The sequence below is a fragment of the Lissotriton vulgaris genome, chromosome 7 (assembly GCF_964263255.1).
Source record: "Lissotriton vulgaris chromosome 7, aLisVul1.2, whole genome shotgun sequence".
Classification (NCBI taxonomy): Eukaryota; Metazoa; Chordata; class Amphibia; order Caudata; family Salamandridae; genus Lissotriton; species Lissotriton vulgaris.
Window position 1 is genome coordinate 55,991,428 of NC_141695.1, and position 25,447 is coordinate 56,016,874.

Genomic DNA, 25,447 nt, shown 5'->3' on the forward strand with positions numbered 1-25,447 from the left:
CATTCGATCTCGCATAATTGTATTAATGATGACAGTATGTATCTGGGGGATGGTGTGCATTTGTCGAGGGCGGGGAATGAGTTACTCATAGGAGACTTCCTAGCCTGGTTAAAATCTTTGGAACATGACCTTTAGGTAGGAGTTTTGTGGGGGGTCCGGATAGCCGGTCAACTATCCGGACCTGTGGCGGTAAGGTCATGATCGGTGAGCACTAATTGGTAGATCCCTATGAGTGGGCGTCACCCAACACGGATGGGAGCGCTCGGGAGAGGTGGCCATTGGCCCCTCAGTGGGGAGGCGGTCCCGTCTAAGGGCGGGTCGCCGGAAGTAAAGGAAAGGCGGTCAAGGCCCCTTCCTTTGTAGGAGGGATTACAGCCCCCTCCTGGGGAATTTCCCGGGGCTAGTGTCATCTGCGACGGCAGATGCGGTAAGTTGTGTGGGGTGGGGAGAGGTCAACGATACCTTCTAGATACCACACACAAGTGTTCGAACGACCTTTAAATGGCGTCGAGTCTTAAGTGCCCCCGTCAAGTCAAGGGAAATTGTTAGTAGTTGCACTTGTGGTAAGCCCCTGTGCCATCGCCCCTCCTAAGTGGGAGGGGTAAGTCTGGTTAGGGATCTTGACACCGGTTATGACCTTGCCGTTGGCCCTTAAACGTTAGGATGTACAATTTCAGTATTCTTAGAGAATGTTTTGTAGGATGCTAGTTCGGCTAGGAGAACCTCTGTATTAGAGATTATGTTAAGGTTAGCCAAACATCGTAATGTGATAATGAAATTGTACATAACATGAAAACGTTTAATGTTTTAATCTTTTGTTTTAATAAATACGGCCGGGATGGTCACTCCATCCCACATCCAAAAACTTTAAGAACAGTTTCCGGTTTCCCTTCCTTTTGGGGATTGTGTTGAGAGGGGGTGGCGGGTATCTCGGCCATATGGAAAGGGGCGACCACTCGGTCCCCCCGAACGTATGGATGAGTGCCTCGATCCCCCCGGGAAGCCATTTTTGGGCGGGAGGCGCGTCTCGGCTGGTATGCCCGAAGCGGCGTAGCCGGGGCGCGCCTTTTCCCGCCCTAGAGTGGGCTGGCCTAGACACCGACGCAGCCAGCCACGCCCCCGGGGCGGGCAGGGGCGGGTTTTCGCCCGCCCTGAAGACGGATAAAAGAAGGCGCAAGACCAGAAGACGTCCTCTTGTTCTTGTGCTCCGAAGCTGCACCTCCTCGCTACACGTGAGCTCGGGACGGAACGAAGAGCCAGTTTTGACCCACCCACCAGCCCCTGAGGACAGCAAAGTTGTTGTGCAATAAAGTGAATTGATAAGTTTGTTTTTCCGTTTCGTTTACAGGCTATAACAGTAGCAGTTTGTAGTTAATAAAGATGGTGAATATCGTTTAGGTTGTTATGATTAAAGTGATTTGATGTGATGTTGCATTTTTAGCATGTTCCTTCGGTCGTAGCGACCAATGTTTTCATAGGTTGAAGAACTGTCGTATTTATTTTTTGGTAGGCGGTAAGGTCATGATCGGTGAGCACTAATTGGTAGATCCCTATGAGTGGGCGTCACCCAACACGGATGGGAGCGCTCGGGAGAGGTGGCCATTGGCCCCTCAGTGGGGAGGCGGTCCCGTCTAAGGGCGGGTCGCCGGAAGTAAAGGAAAGGCGGTCAAGGCCCCTTCCTTTGTAGGAGGGATTACAGCCCCCTCCTGGGGAATTTCCCGGGGCTAGTGTCATCTGCGACGGCAGATGCGGTAAGTTGTGTGGGGTGGGGAGAGGTCAACGATACCTTCTAGATACCACACACAAGTGTTCGAACGACCTTTAAATGGCGTCGAGTCTTAAGTGCCCCCGTCAAGTCAAGGGAAATTGTTAGTAGTTGCACTTGTGGTAAGCCCCTGTGCCATCGCCCCTCCTAAGTGGGAGGGGTAAGTCTGGTTAGGGATCTTGACACCGGTTATGACCTTGCCGTTGGCCCTTAAACGTTAGGATGTACAATTTCAGTATTCTTAGAGAATGTTTTGTAGGATGCTAGTTCGGCTAGGAGAACCTCTGTATTAGAGATTATGTTAAGGTTAGCCAAACATCGTAATGTGATAATGAAATTGTACATAACATGAAAACGTTTAATGTTTTAATCTTTTGTTTTAATAAATACGGCCGGGATGGTCACTCCATCCCACATCCAAAAACTTTAAGAACAGTTTCCGGTTTCCCTTCCTTTTGGGGATTGTGTTGAGAGGGGGTGGCGGGTATCTCGGCCATATCATTAGTTCAGGACAGTTTTTTTTCCTAATGATGAAAGCCCCCACCTTTTTTCCTCATTCTCACTTTGTACTTTGAGTGAATAAGACCTGTTGGAAGACCTCTCTGTACTTTTTTGGACTGAAAAATGGCTTCAGTAGCAGCAGCAGCAGGAGCATCTCACCCACCACCACCACCACCACCACCAAGAGGACCACCACAACACCACACTGGTGGAGATGAAGAAGAGGAAGAGGAGGAGGAGGAGGAGGAGGAGGGGAGGAGGACAATCCTGCCAGAAGACAATACCCCATATAGGCCAAAGCCGCACATTGTATGGGAGTTTTTTACATCCCAAGTGGCCAAAAAAAGGTGAATGCGCCAAAGGTGACTTGCCTAATCAGTAACATGGAACTTTCAAGGGGAAACCCTAACAAAACATACATGCTGCGCAGGCATCCCAGCAACTATGCTGCGGCAGAGGTCTGAGAACTGGCCACAAACCCTCCCCAATCTTCACCCAGCACCTCCAAAAGAAAGCAACCCACTCCATCGGGACCAGAGACAAGGGAGATGGTCCCAAACATGCAACCCCAGTTTGGGCAATACAAGATCACTTGTATATTTTGTGGTAAGACCATCACCTATGGTGAGGAAAGCATAAAGCTCATCAACCGTGCTGGTGACAACCACAATTGCCCCAAAAAACAATAATTTTTTCCTTATTTTTGTTTGCTCCAGTTGAGCCATTTACAATTCCCTGTTTTTTGTTTCTCCCCATAAAAATACCAAAAAAAATATAAAATTGTTCATAAAAGCCCAAAAAAGTACAAAATGTTCTAAAAATCATTAAAAAAAATATAAAACAACAAGAATAAGAAAAAACAGTTCTTTTTAGAACTACCTCCAATTTATAAAAAAAGGCTACTTTTTTTAAAAACTCTGTCATTTTTTTCCCCCCATGGTACGCTCCACGGTGCCCATACCGGGCACTCCCCCCGCGCAAATAAACAAAAAAAAATGTTTTTTTGCCCCATGGGGCCCTTTTATGGCCCCACCTCAAACCTAGGGGTTCAGGGGGGGTCTACTTTGCCCCTTTTTGATCATTTCCCCCTCTGTTTTTGCCACCTCTTGTGTCTCGATCCTACCGAGACACAAGATGGCGGCCGCTCCGGACTGTTTGGAATGTTGACAGACACCCGAGAGCCAATCAGGTTTCCACGCTCGAACTTGCGTAGCGCGCTGGTTGGCGCCCCGGTGCGCGTACCGGGGTGCGCTTATAGATATACATATTTGTTTGAACCTAAATTACTAAAAATCCACTAGAGCACATATCTTGAGACATAGCAAAAGCACATCAGGCTACAAGTCCCTACAATTTTGCCAAGTTTGTTAGAAATCCATTCAGCCGTTCGGGCTACAAGTGAGGTATGGAAATTAAAATGGGGAAAACACGTTTTGGGACCCCCCTTTTTTCTAGGCCCCCGCTTGACGAATCTTCCCCAAACTTTAAGGGAAAGACCGGAGTGCCGCCAGGCAAATTTCAGTAAATTTTTAGGCAGATTCCTCAACCGGCACCAAAGTTATTCAAAATAGAATGTTGCGATTTCCCTTTTCAAAATAATCCTAACTGTAGCTACCTACATATATATATATTACCTACTGGCGGTCTCAAAATTCTATTTGGAATAACTTTGGCACCGGTTGACGAATCTGCTTGAAAATTTCCTCAAAATGGCCTCGTCAAGTTCCGGTCTTTCCCTGAATGTTTGCGGGGATTCGTCAAGCGGGGGCCGAGATAAAAGGGGGTCCCAAAACGTGTTTTCCCCATGTTAATTTCCATAGGGCGGTCGATTTCACTACGGCTGAATGGATTTACAACAAACTTGGAAAAATTGTAGGGACTAGTAGCCCGTTATGCCTTTGCTATGTCTCAAGATATGTGCTCCAGTGGATTTTGAGTAATTTAGGTTCAAAAAAATATATATATCTATAGGCGCGCCCCGGTACGCGCACCGGGGAGCGCACCGGGCGCGCCATGCGACTTGCGTGCAGAAAGCTGGTTGGCTCTGGGGTGTCTGTAAACATTCTAAACAGTCTGGAGCAGCCGCCATCTTGTGTCTCGGTAAAATCGAGACACAAGAGGTGGCAAAAACAAAGGGGGGAATAGACCATAAGGGGGCAGGGTAGAGCCCCTCCTGACCCGCTAGGTTTAATGTGGGGGCTAAAATAGGGTCCCGCAGGGAATTTGAAAAAAATATATTTTTTTCGATTTGCACAGGGGAAGCGCCCGGTACGCGCACCGGGAAGTGCACCGGTGAGCGAAGTAAGGGGAAAATCCAGGACTATATTTATGAAGGCCTTGCGCTGCCAGTTTTGCGCCGCCTGTGCGTCACTTTTTGTGACGCACCAGCGGTGCAAAAAAATGTGCATTGTTACGCTATATTTAGAAAGTGACGCATCTAGGTAGATGGGTCACTTTTTAAAACCCTTCGCCACATTATACCTGCATCAGGTATAATGTGTGCAGAGGGGGCGTTCCCCCGCAAAAAAGCTTGTTAATAGCGATGCAATGAAATCTATGAGATTTCACTGCGTCACTTTTAGGATGCTATTGCGTCAAAATCTTGCGCCTGCCTCACAGCAGGTGTAAGAATGACGTAAGACCTTTCACATAGTGCTTTCCCCATGTGAAAGGACGCATTACTGGAGTTGCGTCACTTTTGTGACGCACTCCAGCAATGCGTCACTTTTGTGTTTACAGATACGTCAGAAATACTGATGTATCTGTAACTCCTTGCGACATGATTCGTCATATATTAAATATGACACATCTGGAATGTCGTAAGGAGTGCGCACAGAAAAGTTACGCATCGCACCAGCGGTGTGAAAAATGCGCCTTGTTGCACTATATTTAAAAAGTGACCCATATAGGTAGATGGGTCACTTTTTAAAACCCTGTGCCAGATTATACCTGCGTCAGGTATATTGTATGCAGAGGGGGCGTTCCCCTGCAAAAAGCTTGGTAATAGCGACGCAGTGAAATATATGAGATTTAACTGCGTCACTTTTAGGATGCTGTTAGGTCAAAATCTTGCGCCTGCCTCACAGCAGGTGTAAGACTGATGCAAGACCTTTCACCTGGTGCTTTCCCCATGTGAAGGGACGCCTTACTGGAGTTCAGTCACTTTTGTGACGCACTCCAGCAATGCGTCCCTTTTGTGTTTACAGATACATCAGAAATACTGACGTATCTGTAACTCCTTGCGACATGATTTGTCATAAATTAAATATGACACATCTGGAATGTCGTAAGGAGTGCGCACAGAAAAGTGACGCATCGCACCAGCGGTGTAAAAAAATGCGCCTCGTTGCGGTATATTTAAAAAGTGACGCATCTTGGTAGATGGGTCGCTTTTTAAAACCTTGCACCACATTATACCTGCGTCAGGTATAATGTATGCAGAGGGGGCGTTCCCCCGCAAAAAGCTTGTTAACAGCGACGCAGTGAAATCTATTAGATTTCACTGCGTCACTTTTAGGATGCTGTTGCGTCAAAATCTTGCGCCTGCCTCACAGCAGGTGTAAGACTGACGTAAGACCTTTCACATGGTGCTTTCCCCATGTGAAAAGATGCATTACTGGAGTTGCGTCACTTTTGTGAGGAACTCCAGCAATGCGTCACTTTTGTGTTTACTGATACGTCAGAAATACTGACATATCTGTAAATCCTTGTGACATAATTCGTCATATATTAAATATGACACATCTGGAGTATCGTAACGAGTGCGCACAGAAAAGTGACGCATCGCACCAGCGGTGTAAAAAAATGCGCCTCGTTGCACTATATTTAAAAAGTGACCCATCTAGGTAGATGGGTCACTTTTTAAAACCCTGCCCCACATTATACATGCGTCAGGTATAATGTATGCAGAGGGGGCGTTCCCCCACAAAAACCTTGGTAATAGTGACGCAGTGAAATCTATGAGATTTCACTGCGTGACTTTTAGGATGCTGTTGCGTCAAAATCTTGCACCTGCCTCACAGCAGGTGTAAGTCTGACGCAAGACCTTTCACATGGTGCTTTCCCCATGTGAAAGGACGCCTTACTGGAGTTGAGTCACTTTTGTGACGCACTCCAGCAATGCGTCACTTTTGTGTTTACAGATACGTCAGAAATACTGACGTATCTGTAACTCCTTGTGAATTGATTAGTCATAAATTAAATATGACACATCTGGAATGTCATAAGGAGTGCGCCCAAAAAAGTGACGCATCGCTGTTTTCATGTAGCGCTGCGTCACTTTTCAGAAATGAGGCCTCCAGTTTATTCACTGTGTCACCTCTACGACCCTTTTTTTGCGTCAATACGTCCCTTTTGCATACATTAAACCTGACGTAGGCACAGGGGTTTACAAAGTGACGTATTTACCTAGAAACGCCACTTTGTAAATATCAATAAATAAGGTGCATTTTTTATTGGACTGTTGTGTCACAAAAAGTGATGCTTTGGTGGCGTTAAAGTGACGCATGGCTTCATAAATGAGGCCTTCTGCCTTCAAGTCCAGCAATGCATCTTTTCTTATCCTTCCACACCCCTGTTCCTTTTCAACATTTTCATTGAATATCAACATTCCCCATATCCACTCTTCTTCTCATATCTTTCTTTCCTAACACTCACCTTCTTTCAGTCCTCCTACTTCACTTCCTTTTTCCTCTCATACCTTTCTGTTCTTTCTTACTCATTCTCCTTTCCATTATCAATGCACTCTATTTCACTTACTCTTTTTCATTTTTTTAAGAATATAGGGACATATTACCAACAACTAGCGATAATTTTTGTCTCTAACTTGTTTAGAGACAAAATTTATCGCCGCACATCGGCGATTTTTATCGCAGATAAACCTTGCTATTAGCAAGGTTTATCGCAAATGCGATAAAAAACGGCTGCAATGCATGAATATCGCTGAAAATTCTGTGATATTCATGCATTATCGAGCAAATTCTCTTAGCCATGTTATCCACCTCCCATTGGATAACATGGCTAAGAACTGCTCAGGGCAGGTGTTAGCTTTTGGAGATATTTGCGCTTAGCGCGAATATCTCCAAAAGTTGGTAATAGGAGATAGCGATGTTAGCGACTGTTTCCAGTCGCTAACATCTTGGCACGCCCACTTTGCATGTCATTAGTGATAAATATCACTGACATGCAAAGCGGGGCCCAAGATGGTCGCTTTCTCCTATTAGCTGTCGCTAACTGGTGTTAGCGACAGCTTGGTAATAGGGAGATAATTTTATCTCCGCTTTCTTGGCTTTTAAAGCCAAAAAAGCGGAGATAAACCCCCTTGATAATATGCCCCATAGCTCTTTGATGAGAATTGGAGGTAGTTCTGAAAATATCTTTTGGTTCTCTTCTTTTTTCTAAACAGGAACAAAAACAGGGAATGAAAACTGCTCAACAGGAGCAAAAAAAACAAAACAAATTAGGGGTGGGTAGGGCAGCGATGGTTCTCCAATGCTCGAACCATGAGCTGGACACTTTGCTCCCCATATGTGAGGAGTTGACTGCAGTATCTGCATCTGAGGACACCATGGTTAAATGCAGGTTGTATGTTTGGCACCTGCTCCTGTGATTGCCCCCTCCCAGAAGAAGTTGCTCATCCGGTTGATGTAGAGGCCCCATCACTGGGAACCTCTTGTGCCAGAGCCCTGACACTTTCCCGGGCAAAATTCTAGGGGTGCTTCCTCTCCACATGCTGGATCATTGTGAAGTTCCCAAAAGAGTACTTTTTCAAAGGGTTTACTCGTGACAGCTCTTCTTTGCAGATCCTACACTGCACTTTTGGAGCATTTACCTTTTTTAGTCCAGGTGGGATTATAAAAAATTTCCAAATGAAATGTTCCTTAACTTTTCGTTGAGGAGGCTCTTCATTGATAAATTCTGGGTCATCCTCACTGCTGGATTGTCTGGCAGCCATTGTAAAACCAATAAATTTCCAGGAGCAAAAAGGCAGGTCTTGCAGTCACAAAAGTGAAAGAAGAAGTGAAGGAAATGGGTGGGGATTTCATTCTTTGTAAAAAAAACTGTTAGCAACCAATGAAAAGTGTTATTTTAAGGTCAACTGACCCGACGCGCTTACGCTGCGCGCTTCGGAGCGCTTCCGGGTGCGCAAACGTGGCGTGAACGTAGGCGCTTCCGGGGCGCATACGTGGCGCGAACGTAGGCGCTTCCGGGTGCGTTTACACGGCGCGACAGTAGGCGCTTCCGAGGGCGCTTACGTTGCGCGCCGAAGTGACGTCATCAAACTTTTACGGAAATGCATAATCATTTTCCTTATAAAAAAAAACTGATTTTATTTGTATGGTACGAAATGTTTTGCATTATTATTAACTTTTCATTCATATTTTTTTTCACGAACGAAAGTAGCGCTCTGTGTGCGCTTTCCAGTGAACTTACCGGTGAGCTTACCGGAAAGCTTATTGGAGAGCTTACCGGAGAGCTTACCGGAGTGCGCACCCAGAGCGCAAAAGAAAACAATTATATAAAAAAAAATCAGAAATGAATACTTACACAAAACAGCAAATTGTAAAAATAAAAAATGATAGAAACTCTATATAGAAAGGAATTAGCATTTAAAAAACCTTTGAAATTCACTGAAAAAACCATAGGTTTCACACCAGTTATAGTTAGGAATTAGCATTTAAAAAACCTATTAAATTCACTGAAAAAAACATAGGTTTTACACCAGTTATAGTTACCTGGAAATTTTACTGACATAAAACCATTGAAATTCCCACGTTATAGTTAGTTGGACTCACTATAACTTGCGCACCTGCAATATACTGCTGATGACGTCACATATTACATCACTCATGACATGGTCAGTGACATCACTCATGACATCACTGCCTGTCCCAAAAGGAACCATATCTCATCTTAAAATTTGACACATCAAACACTGGATTAAATGAAATGTCTGAACTTTCCAACTTGGGATCATAACTGTTTACTGTAAGCTCATGCACCATTTTTTGCCCCGGTGTGACCGGGTTTCAGCTGTGATGCTGTGGCTAGAGCCTTCGTGCTTCACTAAAACTTATGTTCTCCCTCCTTTGCTGCTAATTCTGTGTTTCACCTTTCCCTTTTTCCACTGCAAACAATGATGGGGTAAGACGGGTGTATTAACAAGGGGCATTTAAATTATAATCATTACAGTGCATTGGAGTTTTGATTTGGTAATGTTCCAAATTTGTATAATTGTATGTGCTATGTTACATTGGGAGCCGCTGTGTACCTGGAGTGTATGTTTTCCGACATACCTTCACGTTTTGTTAAAATTCTGTACTTGGTGTTTTAAATGGGTAATGTGTTGCAAACTTTTCACAGAATACAAACTTTTTTCACAGAATATGTTCATTGACGGCACCATATGTGACTATGAAGTAACGTGAAGATGAATCTATGCCATGGTAGTCTTTGTTGCGACTGTTTATAAATGTACAACGTTTCTAATGTCATACTCTGCTCCACTGAGGCATTTATTCTGGACCAAAGAAGTGCTTCCAATACATATGCTCGGCGGCGCTGCTGCCGTGCATGTCTTTCAAGTCCCGGTATTATCTATATACCCTTAGTATGCGCGCGCATGGCTGATTAACATTAACCTTGGCCCGTGAGACATCACCGTATGAGAACGCTGTCACGCTCCCTGCATTCCTGCAGTCGGCACCCCCTAATATTCAGTGGAGTACAATTACCAAGATCCTGGGCGATATGTCCACACCCCCTTCTTTCAACCAAAATGCCCCGTGACTTTAACTTGTCTTTACGAGGGCGGCGCCCACTCGCTGATCTGATTGTCAGGCACGAACAACTACGGACTCCGACCTCTAAAGGTTTGAAGTAAGTGGACCCCGGGCTGTCTCCATCTTTTGACGCGGCACAGTTAACGTGTCGAATTACTAATCCCCTGGCCTTTGCTTGTCCACAGCTTGCAGCGGTAGATTGATTCCCGCCCCGCCGCTTGAAACGTCCCACGGCTCGTCTCCTTCCAAACGCGCACATTCAAGTGCAGGTAGGAAACGCCCTAGTTGCGAAGCATCTGCCAAATTACTTGACGCGGGGTTCTTACCGCGCCAGAGCCTGATTTTTCCACTTTGTGCTCTTGTCCTCCAGCCTTCCACAATAATAAAAAAGAGAATGTGAGCCTCCGCCGAGTAACACAGATCGCCAAGGGCGCCCCGGATCCTGGCATCTTTGACACTGCATTCAGGTACTTTGCTCACCCTTACTTATCCCGTCCCTGCGTGTTTTACAACTGTACACGCATACACTGATAGCTTCCACCTTTGTTTTTGCAGGACAATCCAGTGGTTCTTTCTACTTCTCTCCACGCAGCCATTGTGTTGGCTGAGAAGGTAAACTTATCTACTTATGGGTAGTCAGCCAGAGTTCTATCTCGTTAAATATATACTATCTATACAGCTGCTGACACCTTCTTAAATTCCCTTTCAGGTACATCTTTACCCAGTCCTCGTCCTGAGGAGAACCTAGACTTAATAAGGTTCGAAACGCGTTGACCCCCAGCCTGTGTCAAGAACAAAGGGTGCAGCTAGGGACAAACTCATACCACTTCTGTGGGCCCTATCTGCAATTTCTCACAAATCATTACCCACAGGTGTTGTGTGACAGGCAAGCAAATCCATCTTAGTTCCGCCTTTCTCACAGGTTTTGTTACCAAAGGACTGGTTTATTTATTTCAAGAATTGCCAAGAATGTGTTTAAATTGCAATTATTGTGCTATTTAATTTGTTGTGCAGTACAACAGTTGGTGTCACTATAAGATTTTGATTATATGTTTTCCTTAAGTGTATGTTTCCTTTATTGCCTTACCGTTGTATATACTTGTATATATTCTTCCACGTTTTTGCACTGACTGTTATGATGAAGTGTCTATTTGATGTCATGTGTTTTTGATGAAATAATACAAACTTATTCTTAAAATTCAATAAATATGTTTGGAAATATTTAACCTTTTAGCTACACGGTACACTTTGGCTGTGTAGTTTCAGAACCTATTATTAACAATCCTGATCAGCCAATTTGCTCTGTTTTGTGACTATTGAGCTCCAGGCTGATTAGTAGCAGGACCCCACACCTCTATTGTGCACTCTTTGGTTGAGCGGGCTCTCGCTTGCAAGGTGTTTCTGTTCTCTCGACTATAAAGTGTGGTCGATTACATGCATTAAGTGCCTTCAGGTTTTTCTGTTAATTTTTATGGCTGAAAAGGACACTCTATCTTTCAGTGAGGATCACATCCAAAAACTCCTCTCTGACTCTACCCTCTTTTCTACTGTCAAACTCAGCAGCACAGCAAAACAGCTTAATTTCAGTGACAAACTTATCAGACTCCGAAAAAAACATGTGAGAACTGAGCTTCACTGACATTTTTTACTTGCAAATCTCCGAGCCGGGACTATCCCGTGGGGGCTCCAAATCAAGAATGTACCAGTTATATTTACGGATGATCCAGTCTATCGCAAAGGATTTAGCTTTATCAGTACCAAATGCAGCAGGGATCTGATGGTGCATATCGTAGAAACTGTCCAAAGGATTTTGAAAAAGGAGGAGGAGAAAATTGAGGAACAACTACGAGCAATCAAAGAAAACCATACAGAAAGTGAAGCAAAAGCTCTCCTAGAAAAGATCGATAAGGAGCTAGTCACCTTCAGAGAAAATACCATCAATTTCAAAACTTCCAAATTCGAGAAGGATCAAAAGAACTTCAATATTAAGACAGTGTATCCGTATCTTAAGGATGAGTTTTACTCAAAATCTGAATCCACGCGATACCTGAATTCCAACCAAGGTAGGTCAAAGAAACGGTTTACCACCTTCTCCGAGACATCATCCTCGGAGTCAATGGAAGATTCCGATGCTGGCGAGGGTCCATCCAACAGGAACCAACATAACAGAAACACCCCCAAGAGGCCTTTTTTAGGCCAGGGCCAACAGCAAAAACTAACGAGATTCAAGCCCCAGTGGGGGATGACGACCCGCAAACAACACTACAAGTCGTAGAATCTTCCTCCATCATCAACATCTCTGGCAAAGTTTTATCACCAGCCGAAAAGGAAGTGTTGTAACTCGGCCTCTCTTTCGTTCCCGGAGTTGCCATGGACTTCACAAGAATCAAAATGAAAGTAATGGAATTCTTCAGAAAAATTCGTCTCAGATGTTTTTTTCGAGATTCACCGGACCAGGTATCCTGTGAAGCATCTTGTCTGAGGAACAAATCCACGTTCTGTCCCTCCAATTGCAACATGTCCAAGAACATCCTCGCCTTTGAACGTTCGGTCATGTCATCCTTGAACAATCTTGAGAAAAAACGCCCATTCGTACCAGCTAACATCACAAAAAAACAGAAAGAGGCCATACATCAACTCAAGGACCAACAGGAAGCGATCATACATCCGGCGGACAAGGGAGGAGCAGTGGTTCTGTGGTCCAAGGACCTTTACAGAATCGAAGGGAGAAATCATGTATACAATCAGGAGTGGTATCGCCGCATCACACAAGACCCCACCGCACAGATACTGGATGAAGTTACAAAACTTGTCAACAATGCCAGAGAGTCAGAAATACTGGGACCCAGAGAATCTGAATATCTCGTGAAGAAGCACCCACGGACTCCTCATCTGTACTTTCTGCCGAAAGTACATAAAGACCCGAAAATACCCCCAGGGCGCCCTATCGTGTCTGGGTGTGATTCTGTGTTGGAGCCTATTTCACAATTTGTAGACATTTTCTTGAAACCCCAGGTGGTCCAAGTTCCCTCATACCTCAGGGACACTATGGACTTCATTAACAAGGTGGAGGGACGCAAATTTGATCCATCTTCCCAATTGCTTGTGACCATGGACGTCTGCTCTCTTTATACACAGATACCCCAACAAGACGGTTTAGACGTAATCAAACTATACCTGGAAAGCAGACCTCGTCCCCACAGAGTCCCTACAGAACTGATTGTTTCCTTTGCCACATTGGCTCTCAAAAAGAACTTCTTTACATTTGAAGACGAGATGTTCCTACAGGTGAAAGGCTCAGCTATGAGCTGTCCATTTGCGCCCGAAATGGCTATCCTATACATGGGCCAATATGAGGAGAAGTACGTCTACAACAACAATCCCTAAAAAGAGCATATTGAGCAGTGGCTCAGATATAAAGACGATGTCTGGTGTGTATCTGGAATGGTTCCCCAGCCCTCCTCGAACAACAGGAGCCCGGACATCAAATTCAGTTTGAGCCAAGGTACGAAATCCCTGCCCTTCTTGGATGTGGAGATTGCAGTTAGAAACGATGAACTTTCATGCTCACTATACCGAAAGAAAACTGATAAGAACAATGCGCTCCACTATAGGAGCTACCACCCGAGGAGCCTTCGGGACAACCTCCCATACGGGCAATACCTCCGGGTCAGGCGGAATTGTTCTTCAGTACAACAGTTTGAGCTCCATGGACAAGCACTCACGGCCAAATTACAGGAAAGGGGATACCCGCAGAAGCTGCTCAGACACTCTATGAAAAGAGCGAGATGGACACCCAGGGAACATCTCCTGGATAAAAGATCGAGAACAGCCTCTCAAAGGATTGTGTGCGTGTCCACCTTTGGACCCCATACCAGCCAACTGCAAAAAATCATCAGAAAGAGCTGGCATTTGGTCGAAGAAATCTTACCTGAGGCTGGCACACCCTTGTTCCCCCTAAAGAAGAACCGGAGTATAGGCCAGATGATCACTTCCACAAGGCCGCCTGCTGAAAAAGATACCCAGAGTACCATCTTCGGGTCGACTCCAGTCAAGGGACATCGCAAATGCGGTACATGCACTGTTTGTCACATCACAATGGAAGGCTCGCTCTTCACTGATGGTAACAAATTCTGGCGCCACGAAGAACAACCCAACTGCAAGACCAAATGTACGGTGTATGCTATCCAGTGCCCCTGCAAAAAGCTATACATCGGCAAGACCACGCAGGAGGTGCGTCAGAGAATTATACAACACAGGTCCCGTATAAACAACAAGAACCTCACGGCACCCTTGGTTGCCCACTTCCTACAATACAAACATACAGTGAATGACATGCGATGGACTGTTCTGGCTGTGATCCGAGGTGGCAGTGGCGACCCAGACGTAAGCCTGTCCCAAAAGGAAGCATATCTCATCTTAAAATTTGACACATCCAACACTGGATTAAAGGAAATGTCTGAACTTTCCAACTTGGGATCATAACTGTTCACTGCAATCTCATGCACCATTTTTTGCCCCGGTGTGACCGGGTTTGAGCTGTGATGCTGTGCCTGGAGCCTTCGTGCTTCACTAAAACTTATGCTCTTCCTCCTTTGCTGCTAATTCTGTGTTTCACCTTTCCCTTTTTCCACTGCAAACAATGATGGGGTAAGACGGGTATATTAACAAGTGCCATTTAAATTATAATCATTACAGTGCATTGGGGTTTTGATTTGGTAATGTTCCAAATTTGTATAATTGTATGTGCTATGTTACATTGGGAGCCGCTGTGTACCTGGAGTGTATGTTTTCCGACATACCTTCACATTTTGTTAAAATTCTGTACTTGGTGTTTTAAATGGGCAATGTGTTGCAAACTTTTCACAGAATACAAACTTTTTTTCACAGAATATGTTCATTGACGGCACCATATGTGACTATGAAGTAACGTGAAGATGAATCTATGCCATGGTAGTCTTTGTTGCGACTGTTTGTACATGTACAACGTGTCTAATGTCATACTGTGCTCCACTGAGGCATTTATTCTGGACCAAAGAAGTGCTTCCAATACATGTGCTCGGCGGCGCTGCTGCCGTGCATGTCTTTCAAGTCCCGGTATTATCTATATACCCTTAGTATGCGCGCGCATGGCTGATTAACATCCACCTCGGTCCGTGAGACATCACGGTATGGGAACGCTGTCACGCTCCCTGCATTCCTGCAGTCGGCACCCCCTAATATTCAGTGGACTACAATTACCAAGATCCTCGGCGATATGTCCACACCCCCTTCTTTCAACCAAAACGCCCCCGTGCCTTTAACTTGTCTTTACGAGGGCGGCGCCCACTCGCTGATCTGATTGTCAGGCACGAACAACTACGGACTCCGACCTCTGAAGGTTTGAAGTAAGTGGACCCCGGGCTGTCTCCATCTTTTGACGCGGCACAGTTAACGTGTCGAATTACTAATCCCCTAGCCTTTGCTCATCCACAGCTTGCAGCGGTAGATTGATTCCCGCCTCGCCGCTTGGAACGTCCCGTGGCTCGTCTCCTTCCAAACGCGCACATTCAAGTGCAGGTAGGAAACGCCCTAGTTGCGAAGCATCTACCAAATTACTTGACGCGTGGTTCTTACCGCGCCAGAGCCTGATTTTTCCACTTTTGTTTTTGCAGAACAATCCAGTGGTTCTTTCTACTTCTCTCCACGCAGCCATTGTGTTGGCTGAGAAGGTAAACTTATCTACTTATGGGTAGTCAGCCAGAGTTCTATCTCGTTAAATATATACTATCTATACACCTGCTGACACCTTCCCAAATTCCCTTTCAGGTACATCTTTATCCAGTCCTCCTCCTGAGGAGAACCTAGACTTAATAAGGTTCGAAACGCGTTGACCCCCAGCCTGTGTCAAGAACAAAGAGTGCAGCTAGGGACAAACTCATACCACTTATGTGGGCCCTATCTGCAATTTCTCACAAATCATTACCCACAGGTGTTGTGTGACAGGCAAGCAAATCCATCTTAGTTCCGCCTTGCTCACAGGTTTTGTTACCAAAGGACTGGTTTATTTCGTTTATGAATTGCCTAGTATGTGTTTAAATTGCAATTATTGTGCTATTTGATTTGTTGTGCAGTACAACAGTTGGTGTCACTATAGGATTTTGATTATATGTTTTCCTTAAGTGTATGTTTCCTTTATTGCCATATCGTTGTATATACCTGTATATATTCTTCCACGTTTTTGCACTAACTGTTATGATGGAGTGTCTATTTAATGTCATGTGTTTTTGATGAAATAATACAAACTTATTCTTAAAATTCAATAAATATGTTTGGAAATATTTAACCTTTTGGCTACACGGTACGCTTTGGCTTTGTTGTTTCAGAACCTATTATTAACAATCCTGATCAGCCAATTTGCTCTGTTTTGTCACTTCCTGGTTGGGGCAGCCGGAGTGAACATTTATCGTGTCTGGATGGGGGAAGGAGATCATTGGACCTCTTCTGTGCTTGTTCTAGAGCTATAGTCATTTCTCTTAATAAATAGGCTTAATCAATTTTGGGAACAATATAGGTTTTAGCCATTTCCTCACCCGATATTCTATGCATCTCAAAATGGCCACATCTGATCTCTTAAAGTAGAAATAGGACTTCGTCCCATGAATCACTGCTCTATTGGTAATAGAAAGATGACTTCATTACCTCATCCACTGAGCACCCAAAATGACCACAACCAAGTATCTCTGAATAAAGGGAAATCACTCCAAATCTATCCTAAATAGAAAAAGGACTACTACGCCTGGAAGAAGAAGGAGAAAAAAAACTGCTTCCCTACCTACCCGGTCTTCCTTCCCCTTCTCTTCACCATGTTCAACGATCCCCTCTAAGAGCGCACTCAGCCTAGACTACCCAAACTGTTTCTCATCGGACCTTCCTCCATGATTCAGTGACATCCACACTATGGAGCGCTCGGCAAATGCACCTACTCCATCACATACCCTCTGCGCCTCTCAAAAAAAGCAGCCAAAGTCTTCAAACACAACTAATTAAAGTCTCATCCAGAAACCCCTATCACTGGCCCTCATTAAGAACGACATCATATTCTACACTAAAAGAAGAGCTCAATGGAGAAAAGCCTTTCTCGCTCTCATTAAGGTCTTTAACATGAAGAAAACAGCGCACAGCTATGCCTTATCTATCCACCCCTCCCTATTCTTCAATGCAGCTTCCACCGTGAATATCTATCATAATGGTATCATCCTTATACAATCCAACAACCACAATCTCAACTTGATTGATCACATTTTACCTGCTCATTAAAGAGAGAGTCACTCCAACACACCCCTCCTCTCCTTCCTTGCACGCTAATATCCGCAACTCCCATCCTGATCCCGAAGTCAATCTAAAGTCCCAGACCCCTTCCCTCCCAACAACACCTTCAGACCTTGTTGGCAACCGTCCCAACTACCCTATCCACCTCACAACCCTCTCACGCAGTCACATTACCAATACACCCATTTCCCCTCCCTACACGGCACATTCACCACCTCCATCTCCCCTCATCTTCTCTCAGTTCCCCCCTCCTACTCATCTGCCCCGCCAATTCCACACTAGATCTTACCTTCCCTCCTCAACATACACGTTCATAGTCGCATTAATCGTCTTCCTACAATTTCCCAGGCCCACAGCTCTCCACATTGGAGCACAATCCCACTCCCTAATTCCACTTTCCGCCCTATCAGGGGGTAAAAGCCTTTATCTGAATCAGATCTAGGGACCTCCGCTGCTCTTACGAGCAGACTCACCCTCCTCGGAGCGCGGGACTTTTAGTCTGTCCAGATAGCCCACCTACAGACCCCAGAAAACCTACCATTCTGCTCAACACTCATGGAGCCTCCAGACTCAATCCCAGAGGCATTGTAGAAAATAACCTCACTAGAATCCCAATCACTGCCGAACCCACCACAGTCATCTCCCATCCACAGATAAGCTGTATCCTCCTAAACTGCAGGTCCGCCTACAGACATGCAGCTGATATAGCTGACCTACCTATCACAAACATACCAGACATTATGATCCTTACTGAAACCTGGCTAGAGGAAACTTCTACTCCCATCATGGACATCTTGCTACACCCTAACTATAACATAACCCAACTCGACAGAGCTGACAGGCTTAGTGGTGGGATAGCTTGCATACACCAGATCGGCCTAACAGTGACCAATGCCCCTGCTATTTCATCAAGTGAATACCTATGCCTAAACATCACCCACAACAACCAACAAATCTGCTCTCTTCACACCATCTACCATCCTCCGGGAGATAACCTCACCTTCATAGAACACTTCATGGACACTCTAGCATCAAATGACAACCATCAATCCTAGCAAATTTTCTTAGGGGATTTCAACCTTCACTGGGACCACCACAACGACCCAGGGGTAAACAGCCTCCAAAACTTCCTCACAGACCTCAATCTCACCCAATTATGCAACAGCCCAACACACGACAAGGGTGCAACTCTCGACTCAATAAAATCCAAAGCGGAATCCACCCAGCTAGACTCAATACTCCCTTGCTACTGGTCTGACCATCATATAATTACATTCCAAATCACAGAAACCATTACTCGACTCTCTACTCAACCCTTGAGAACCAAAATCTGGAAGATAAACCTTAAAAACTTAAAATCTGACCTCACAGGGCTAGAAAACTAAAGCCCACTTAGTCCCCCAGAAGACCTAGCTGATGTTCAGGAGCTGACAAATCACAACTTTCACTCCATGAACAACCTCCTAGGCAAATTCCCCAACTGCAACTGAAGAGAACCTCCTCTAAATATTCCCAACCATGGTACAATGGGAGGCTAAATGATGAAAGACACTCTCTTAGAATAATCGAACTACGCTGGAGAGCTACACCCTCAACTGACCTCCTCAAACTTCTCAGAACCGCCAAGAACTCTTACTTTAGAACAATCAGAAAATCTAAAACCGATTTCTTCAGGTCTCAACTCGACCTAGCCTGGAACTGCCCCAAAAAACTCTTCAATCTTATCAAAGCCCAAACCAAGTGCCTACCTAAGGTCCTTAACATCAACCCTCTCGCTACTCCCTTTTGTGACGAATTTGCCTCTTCTTCGCCTCTCAGACAGAATCCATGAAATCAGACCTACTCAAGGACCTTATATCCATCTCGGGCCTGAAAGAGAGCCCATCACTTGACCTTGCTGCTGCCCCAGCTAATGATATCCCACTATTTAAACTAAAAAAATAATGCATTATGGTCCCACTTCAACACTTACAATGAAAATACCATACTAAAAACGCTTAACGTGCTGAAACCATCAAATCACTTCAATGACCCGCTCCCAGCTAACTACATAAAAGACTTCATTCCTCTCTTACTTCCCCTCTGCAAGGATCCATTCCAGACACCTTGAAAACGGGGCAGGTCTCGCCAATCCTAAAGAAACCCACAGCGGATCCCACTGACCCTATTAACTATCGCCCGATCTCCAACATCCCTATGTTAGCTAAACTCCTGGAAAAATGTGTTAACATACAACTGAACGGTCACATTGATAATTTCAACCCTCTGAACCAATTTCAATCTGGTTTCAGAGCAGGTCACAACACAGAATCAGCCATGACACATGTATTAGATGACGCTCTAAAAATCCTTGACCAAAATGAGGCCTGTCTGTTAATCCTACTCGACCTGTCATCAGCTTTTGACACCGTCAACATGACAACCTGCTGAATCTTTTGAAACACAGAATGGGTCTATCTGGAAGTGCATTTAACTGGTTCACCTCTTTCCTCCAAAACAGATCCCAAAGATTTAAGGTCAACCATATCCTGTCCTTCCCCTCGTCTGTCACTCTGGAGGGAACCTCAAGGCTCTTCCCTCTCTCCAACCCTTTTCAACCTTTTCATGGAACCCCTCACTGATCTTCTCAGCCTCTCCAAGATACAATTCCACATGTACGCTGACGATACCCAAATCTACATCAAAATTCACACTCTGGATGACATCAAATCACTGAGCTTCCCACTACAAAAAAACCCGAATTTGGCTGGCCGAAAACCACTGAAACTTAACTCCCTCAAAACGGAATTCCTTGTAATTGCCCACTAACAAAACTCAAACTTTCACAGACTGGATGAAGCACCTAACAGCTCTCAATGGACAACCACTCATAGTCCACGCAGCAAAATTTCTTGGGGTAACGCTGGTCAATAACCTCAAGATGCAGAAACACATCAGCGCCTCAACAAAGGGAGACAACTTCCACCTAAGGACCCTGCGAAAACTGAAACCCTATCTGCCTGCCTACGATTTCAAACTAGCTGTTCAAGCCTTAGTTATCCCTTGCTTGGAATACGGAGCAGTTACCCTATGTGGACTCCCGAGGTCATCGACAGCCCCGCTAACAGCCACGATCAACTCTGCTGCAAGACTCATCACAGGCTCTAAGAGAAACGCCCACATATCCCCAGACTTGGGAGCCCTCAACTGGCTACCGTTTGAAGCCAGAATTCATTTAAAAATCGATTTTATGACACACAAGGCTCTCTACCACAACACCCTACAATACCTAGCTCAAAAACGGGTGCTCTCTGCGGGCAGCAGAGCTTCCAGGAGTGCGAAGACTCTTCTCCTACAACCTCAACGATTTGCCAAGAAAAAAACGTATAACCGTTCCTTCTCCGGTATGGCTCCAAGGATATGGAACGCTCTGCCCAGTGAAACTAGAATGAACCCCTCCTCAGCTTCCTTCAAAAGAGAAGTGAAAGCTATCCTCATGGCTCAATCCACGTGAACTCTTTATCTATTCACTGTCCTTTATTACTGGATTTTCTAGCACTTCCTTATTGCATGATTCACTATATCGTAATATATTCTGTATATATTTCTACCTGTCATGTAAAGTGATCCGATAATCGCAAGAGTCTGGTTCACACTATATAAAACTTTCAAAATAAAGTAAACAAATAAATAAATATAGCAATTAATTTGGGAAAATATAAACAGTGAAAAATCGATATGAAAGACACCTATGTATTTCTGAGATGGGAACAAAATATAGACTTTTGAAACAGTAGCTATTTGCACATCTCTGAAATTGTGGGTACCCATAAGAGCATGGGAATTATAGGACATTTATCAAAGTGACTTATTTTTTACACATTGTATTACATTTGGAAGGGAGAAATGCATCGAACGTTAATAGGTAATAACAGTTAGTCCACAAATATGTGTTCCCCTATGTCTCCTGATAAAAATTGTACCTCATTTGTGTGGGTAGATCTAGTGCCAGCAACAGGAAATGGTCCAAAACGCAACATGGAAACACCATTTTTACAGTGAAAACTGACACTTTTTTTGCAAAGTGCCTAGCTGTAGATTTTTCAACTTAGCTCTGCCGGCACATAGGGAAACCTAGCAAACCTAAACATTTTAGAAGACTAAACACTAAGGGGAATCCATGATGGGGTGACTTGTCTGCCTCTCACCAGGTTCAGTTACCCAGAATCCCTTGCAAACCTCAAACGTTGTCAAAACTAAATATTTTCCTCACATTTATGTGATGGAAAGTTCTGGAATCTGCATGGATCCACACAATTTCACATGCCCCGCATTTGCCAAAGTCTCCTGATTAAAATGGTACCTACCTTGTGAGGGTAGGTCTAGTGCCTGCAACAGGAAATGGCTCAGAACGCAACATCGACACACCACATTTTTTACAGTGAAAGAGGATCGTTTTTTTTCAAAGTGACTAGATGTAGATTTTGTACCCTATCTCTGACGGCACATAGGGAAACCTAGCAAACCTATACATTTTTGAAAACTAGACACCCAGACAAATCCACAATGGAGTGACATGTCTGTTACCCAAAATCCCTTGCAAACCACAAACTGTGTAAAAAAAACCACATTTTCCTAAAATGTCTGTGATAGAAAGTTCTGGAATCTACGTGGATCCAGAAAATTCCACCCACCCAGCATTTCCCAAAATCGTTCTATAAAAATGGTACCTCACTTGTGTGGGTAGGCCTAGTGCCTGCTACAGGAAACAGACCAAAAAGCAACGTGGACACACCACATTTTTACAGTGAAACCTGACCCTTTTTTTCCAAAGTGCCTATCTGTAGAATTTGGACCCTAGCTCTGCTGGCACCTATGAAAACCTAGCAATCCTATACATTTTTGAAAACTAGAGACCCAGGCAGATATGGCTTGCATGGATCCCCCAACGTTTTCCTACCCAGAATTCTCCACAAACCTCAAAAGTTGCTGAAAAAAACACATTTTCCACATATTTCCTTTGGAATCACAGTGCCGGTACAAATGTTTTATCACACAGGAAGCTCTTTCCCAGCTCCCGAGGCTGTTGGGGGTGTAAGGGAATCCCTCTGGTGCCCAAAAGAGAGGGATTCCCTGTGCCATGTAAGCACATGGGCACAGGTGCATCAGACAGCCCCGAGATGCCCGACGCACCGAAGGGGATAATACTGTCTCGTAAATATAATTCCCTTCAACACAGATTTCTGTGTTAAAGGGGGTGCAATGGGTTTTGCTGGGGGAGTTCCCAGTAACATCCATGGCTTTTTGACACTACCCCCGATTTACGAGAAATTGGAAATCTGAAGCAGTGCTAGAAACGTACACCTCCCAAGGGTAAGTGTAAGGGAGGCACCACAAAGAGAAATATATTTATTTCTCCTCGTTTCTTATTTTCTATGTGTGTTGCATTCTGGAGCCCACATGGAAAGAGGAAAAACCCTCTTTTGATTGTTTTTGTACAGGACTAAAATATTCATCCCTGAAATGCAGGCACCCTGGAACCATGGTGCAGAGGTGCCTGCGTCGGCTCACGGTAGCCCATTGTTCACCAGTGCAGTGGAAAAGGACAGGAATGCTGTATCTGATAGATATTGCACATTCTTGCCATTTCTTTTACCTTAGGGTAGTGCAGCATGAAGGCATGTGGTGCTGCTCTACGGCAAAACCGCATAAAGGAGATCCCATCTTTCTTATGTCCTCTTTTAAACCTTTCAGTAGTGTTGATTTGACTGAGTGGAAATGGCTGTTTGTTGTGGGAAAAAAGCAAGATGGCGACATCTTAGACCTCCGCGGCGGAGCCTTTCCCCCGAGTTCCACACGGAGTGATGTAAGAGAGGCCTGTAGAGTCTTGAGGCTCCCGCTTACCTGCTACAGCATCGAGGGGAACCTTGCGACCTCAGACGGTTCCGGTTTACCAACTTTGGATGCGGTGCTGCCCGGGTGCCCTTCTTGGTGATCAGGGCTCCGAGGACGCTCGCACAAGGTACACGCTATCTTACCGGCGTGGGATCCACGGAACTGCGCAGCAGCGGCAGGGAGACACAGCAGATTGTAGGATATAGGGGCAGAGGCTAGCACAAGGCAGAGTGGCTGCCAGGGTTCTACAACCCCAGGAATGGGCTGAAATTTTGCGCAGCTCTCCTCGTCGGTGGGGTGGTTTGGTCTCTACTGCTGGTGGTGGATTAGTTGAAAAAGCACAAAGGGCATTTGGCAGCATTTGGTCGTTCACCGCTAGTAAAATGGCTCCTAACATTACTAGATTACAGAAGGAGCAGAAAGAGGCAGCAAAGTCTACTGCTGCTCAACATAGGCGAGAGCATTCGCCCGCAACTGTGGACCCTAGTTTGGGTAAACCTCAAGAGAGCTGTACTCAAAAAAAAAACAAAGGATTCAGGGACGGTCAAACAGAGACTGCTGCAGGAAGAAAAGCAGGCAGTCAGCAAAAAAGGTAGCATCTCAAAAGCTCCAGATGAAACAGGGATGGGTCATGAAGAAAATAAATCGGTTTCTACGTCTACACAACCACAGCTGGCTATAACTGCATTCTTTAAAGCCAGAGATGGATTTGCAAATGGGGAGGTTGAGGCTGTAGCTGCTAATCTATTATCTAAAGGGAACAAGGTCACCATTGTTGGTCTACAGAGTACTTCCCAAGGCAATGAGGAGACCCAGGTCTTGCAGGAGACACAAGGGCTGGTGTTGGCCTATGAAGCTAATCCGGATTTATCCTGTGTTGCTAGGGTTGTAGAGCAATCACTACCACAGGTGACGAAGTCGGCTGCCTTGCCCCCAACTAATGAGCGGTCTATTTCTCCACCCGAGGCAGAGGCATTATGCTTACTGTCAGCTCAGAGGGTTGACAAGGACATAAATAAGCCACCCCTCATAGAGAATATTTCAGAAGTTATCTTGGATGGGCCAGACAAATATTTATCTCTGACAGAAGACTCCCATTCAGGGACTTCGGATTCCAATATGGAATACATTGATTCTGATCACATTGGTATTACCTCGTGGTCAAGCACAGTGGAAGCCCACGACACAGCTCGAAGGCAACATTAAAAATCTCAGAGGACCTATAAAGTCTCAAAGGGGCCTAAAGAAATACGGAAGAAAAAGAATAGTGGAGCCTCTGGACTGAAATGGGACTATTCGGACACTGTAATTGCTACCCCTTTAGGATCAGCTTCATTGCTTGCGGATCCCCCCTTGTTGGAAAATCTCAGCTGTCTTATCTGGCAATCACTGGCAAGTCTTATCCTGGAGACCATTAAAGAGCATCGTGCAGAAACCTGAGCCAATGGAAAAAAGACTGGACAAGGCACATAAAAATTGGAGGGAGCTATTCGGAAAGTAAGACCTACATGTGGAGAAATTTGCGAAAGGCAGGATGCTATGGAAGGTAGGAATTGTGGCAGTTGAGAAGGATCTTGATGTGGTCATAAAGCCCAACTGTCGGATGTAATGTGGAAATTGGATGACACAGAGAACCGTCAACACAGAAATAATCTTAGAGTTTTGAGAATTAACGAAGTCATAGAAGGAGATGATATTCAGGGATTTTTAGGGATTCCTTTCCGGAGCCTAATGGTTGGGACTGGGAGCAAGAAATCCAGAGGGTTCATAGGTTCCCCTTTGCTCGCCAGAAGGTGTCAAATAGAGATACCAGTCAGGGCAATTCTGGTATTTTTTGGCAACTTTGAAAAAGCTCGTCCGAGGCTCAAAGGCAGTTTAAGGATGTCTCTTTCTTTGTATGCCCCGACTTCTGTCATACAACCGTGGAGAGGAGGTGATGTTTGCAGCAATTAATAAAACTGTTTCAGCATGCAAGGTTTAAGGCGTACCTACTGGCTCCAGCAAGACTTAAAACGATTGTTGAAGGGGCTGTCAAAATATTTACTTCCAAAAATCAAGCAAAAGAGTATCTTGATCAGGTTTACGGGGAGAAACGAAAAGAATAAGAATGATTATGAAAAGCCTTGGCTTCATGTAGTCTTCCTCCAGGCTTTCCCTCCTCAGTTTGGATATGGTTTTCTTTTGATTTTTCATGTGGGGGAAGGGGGTGCCGTGG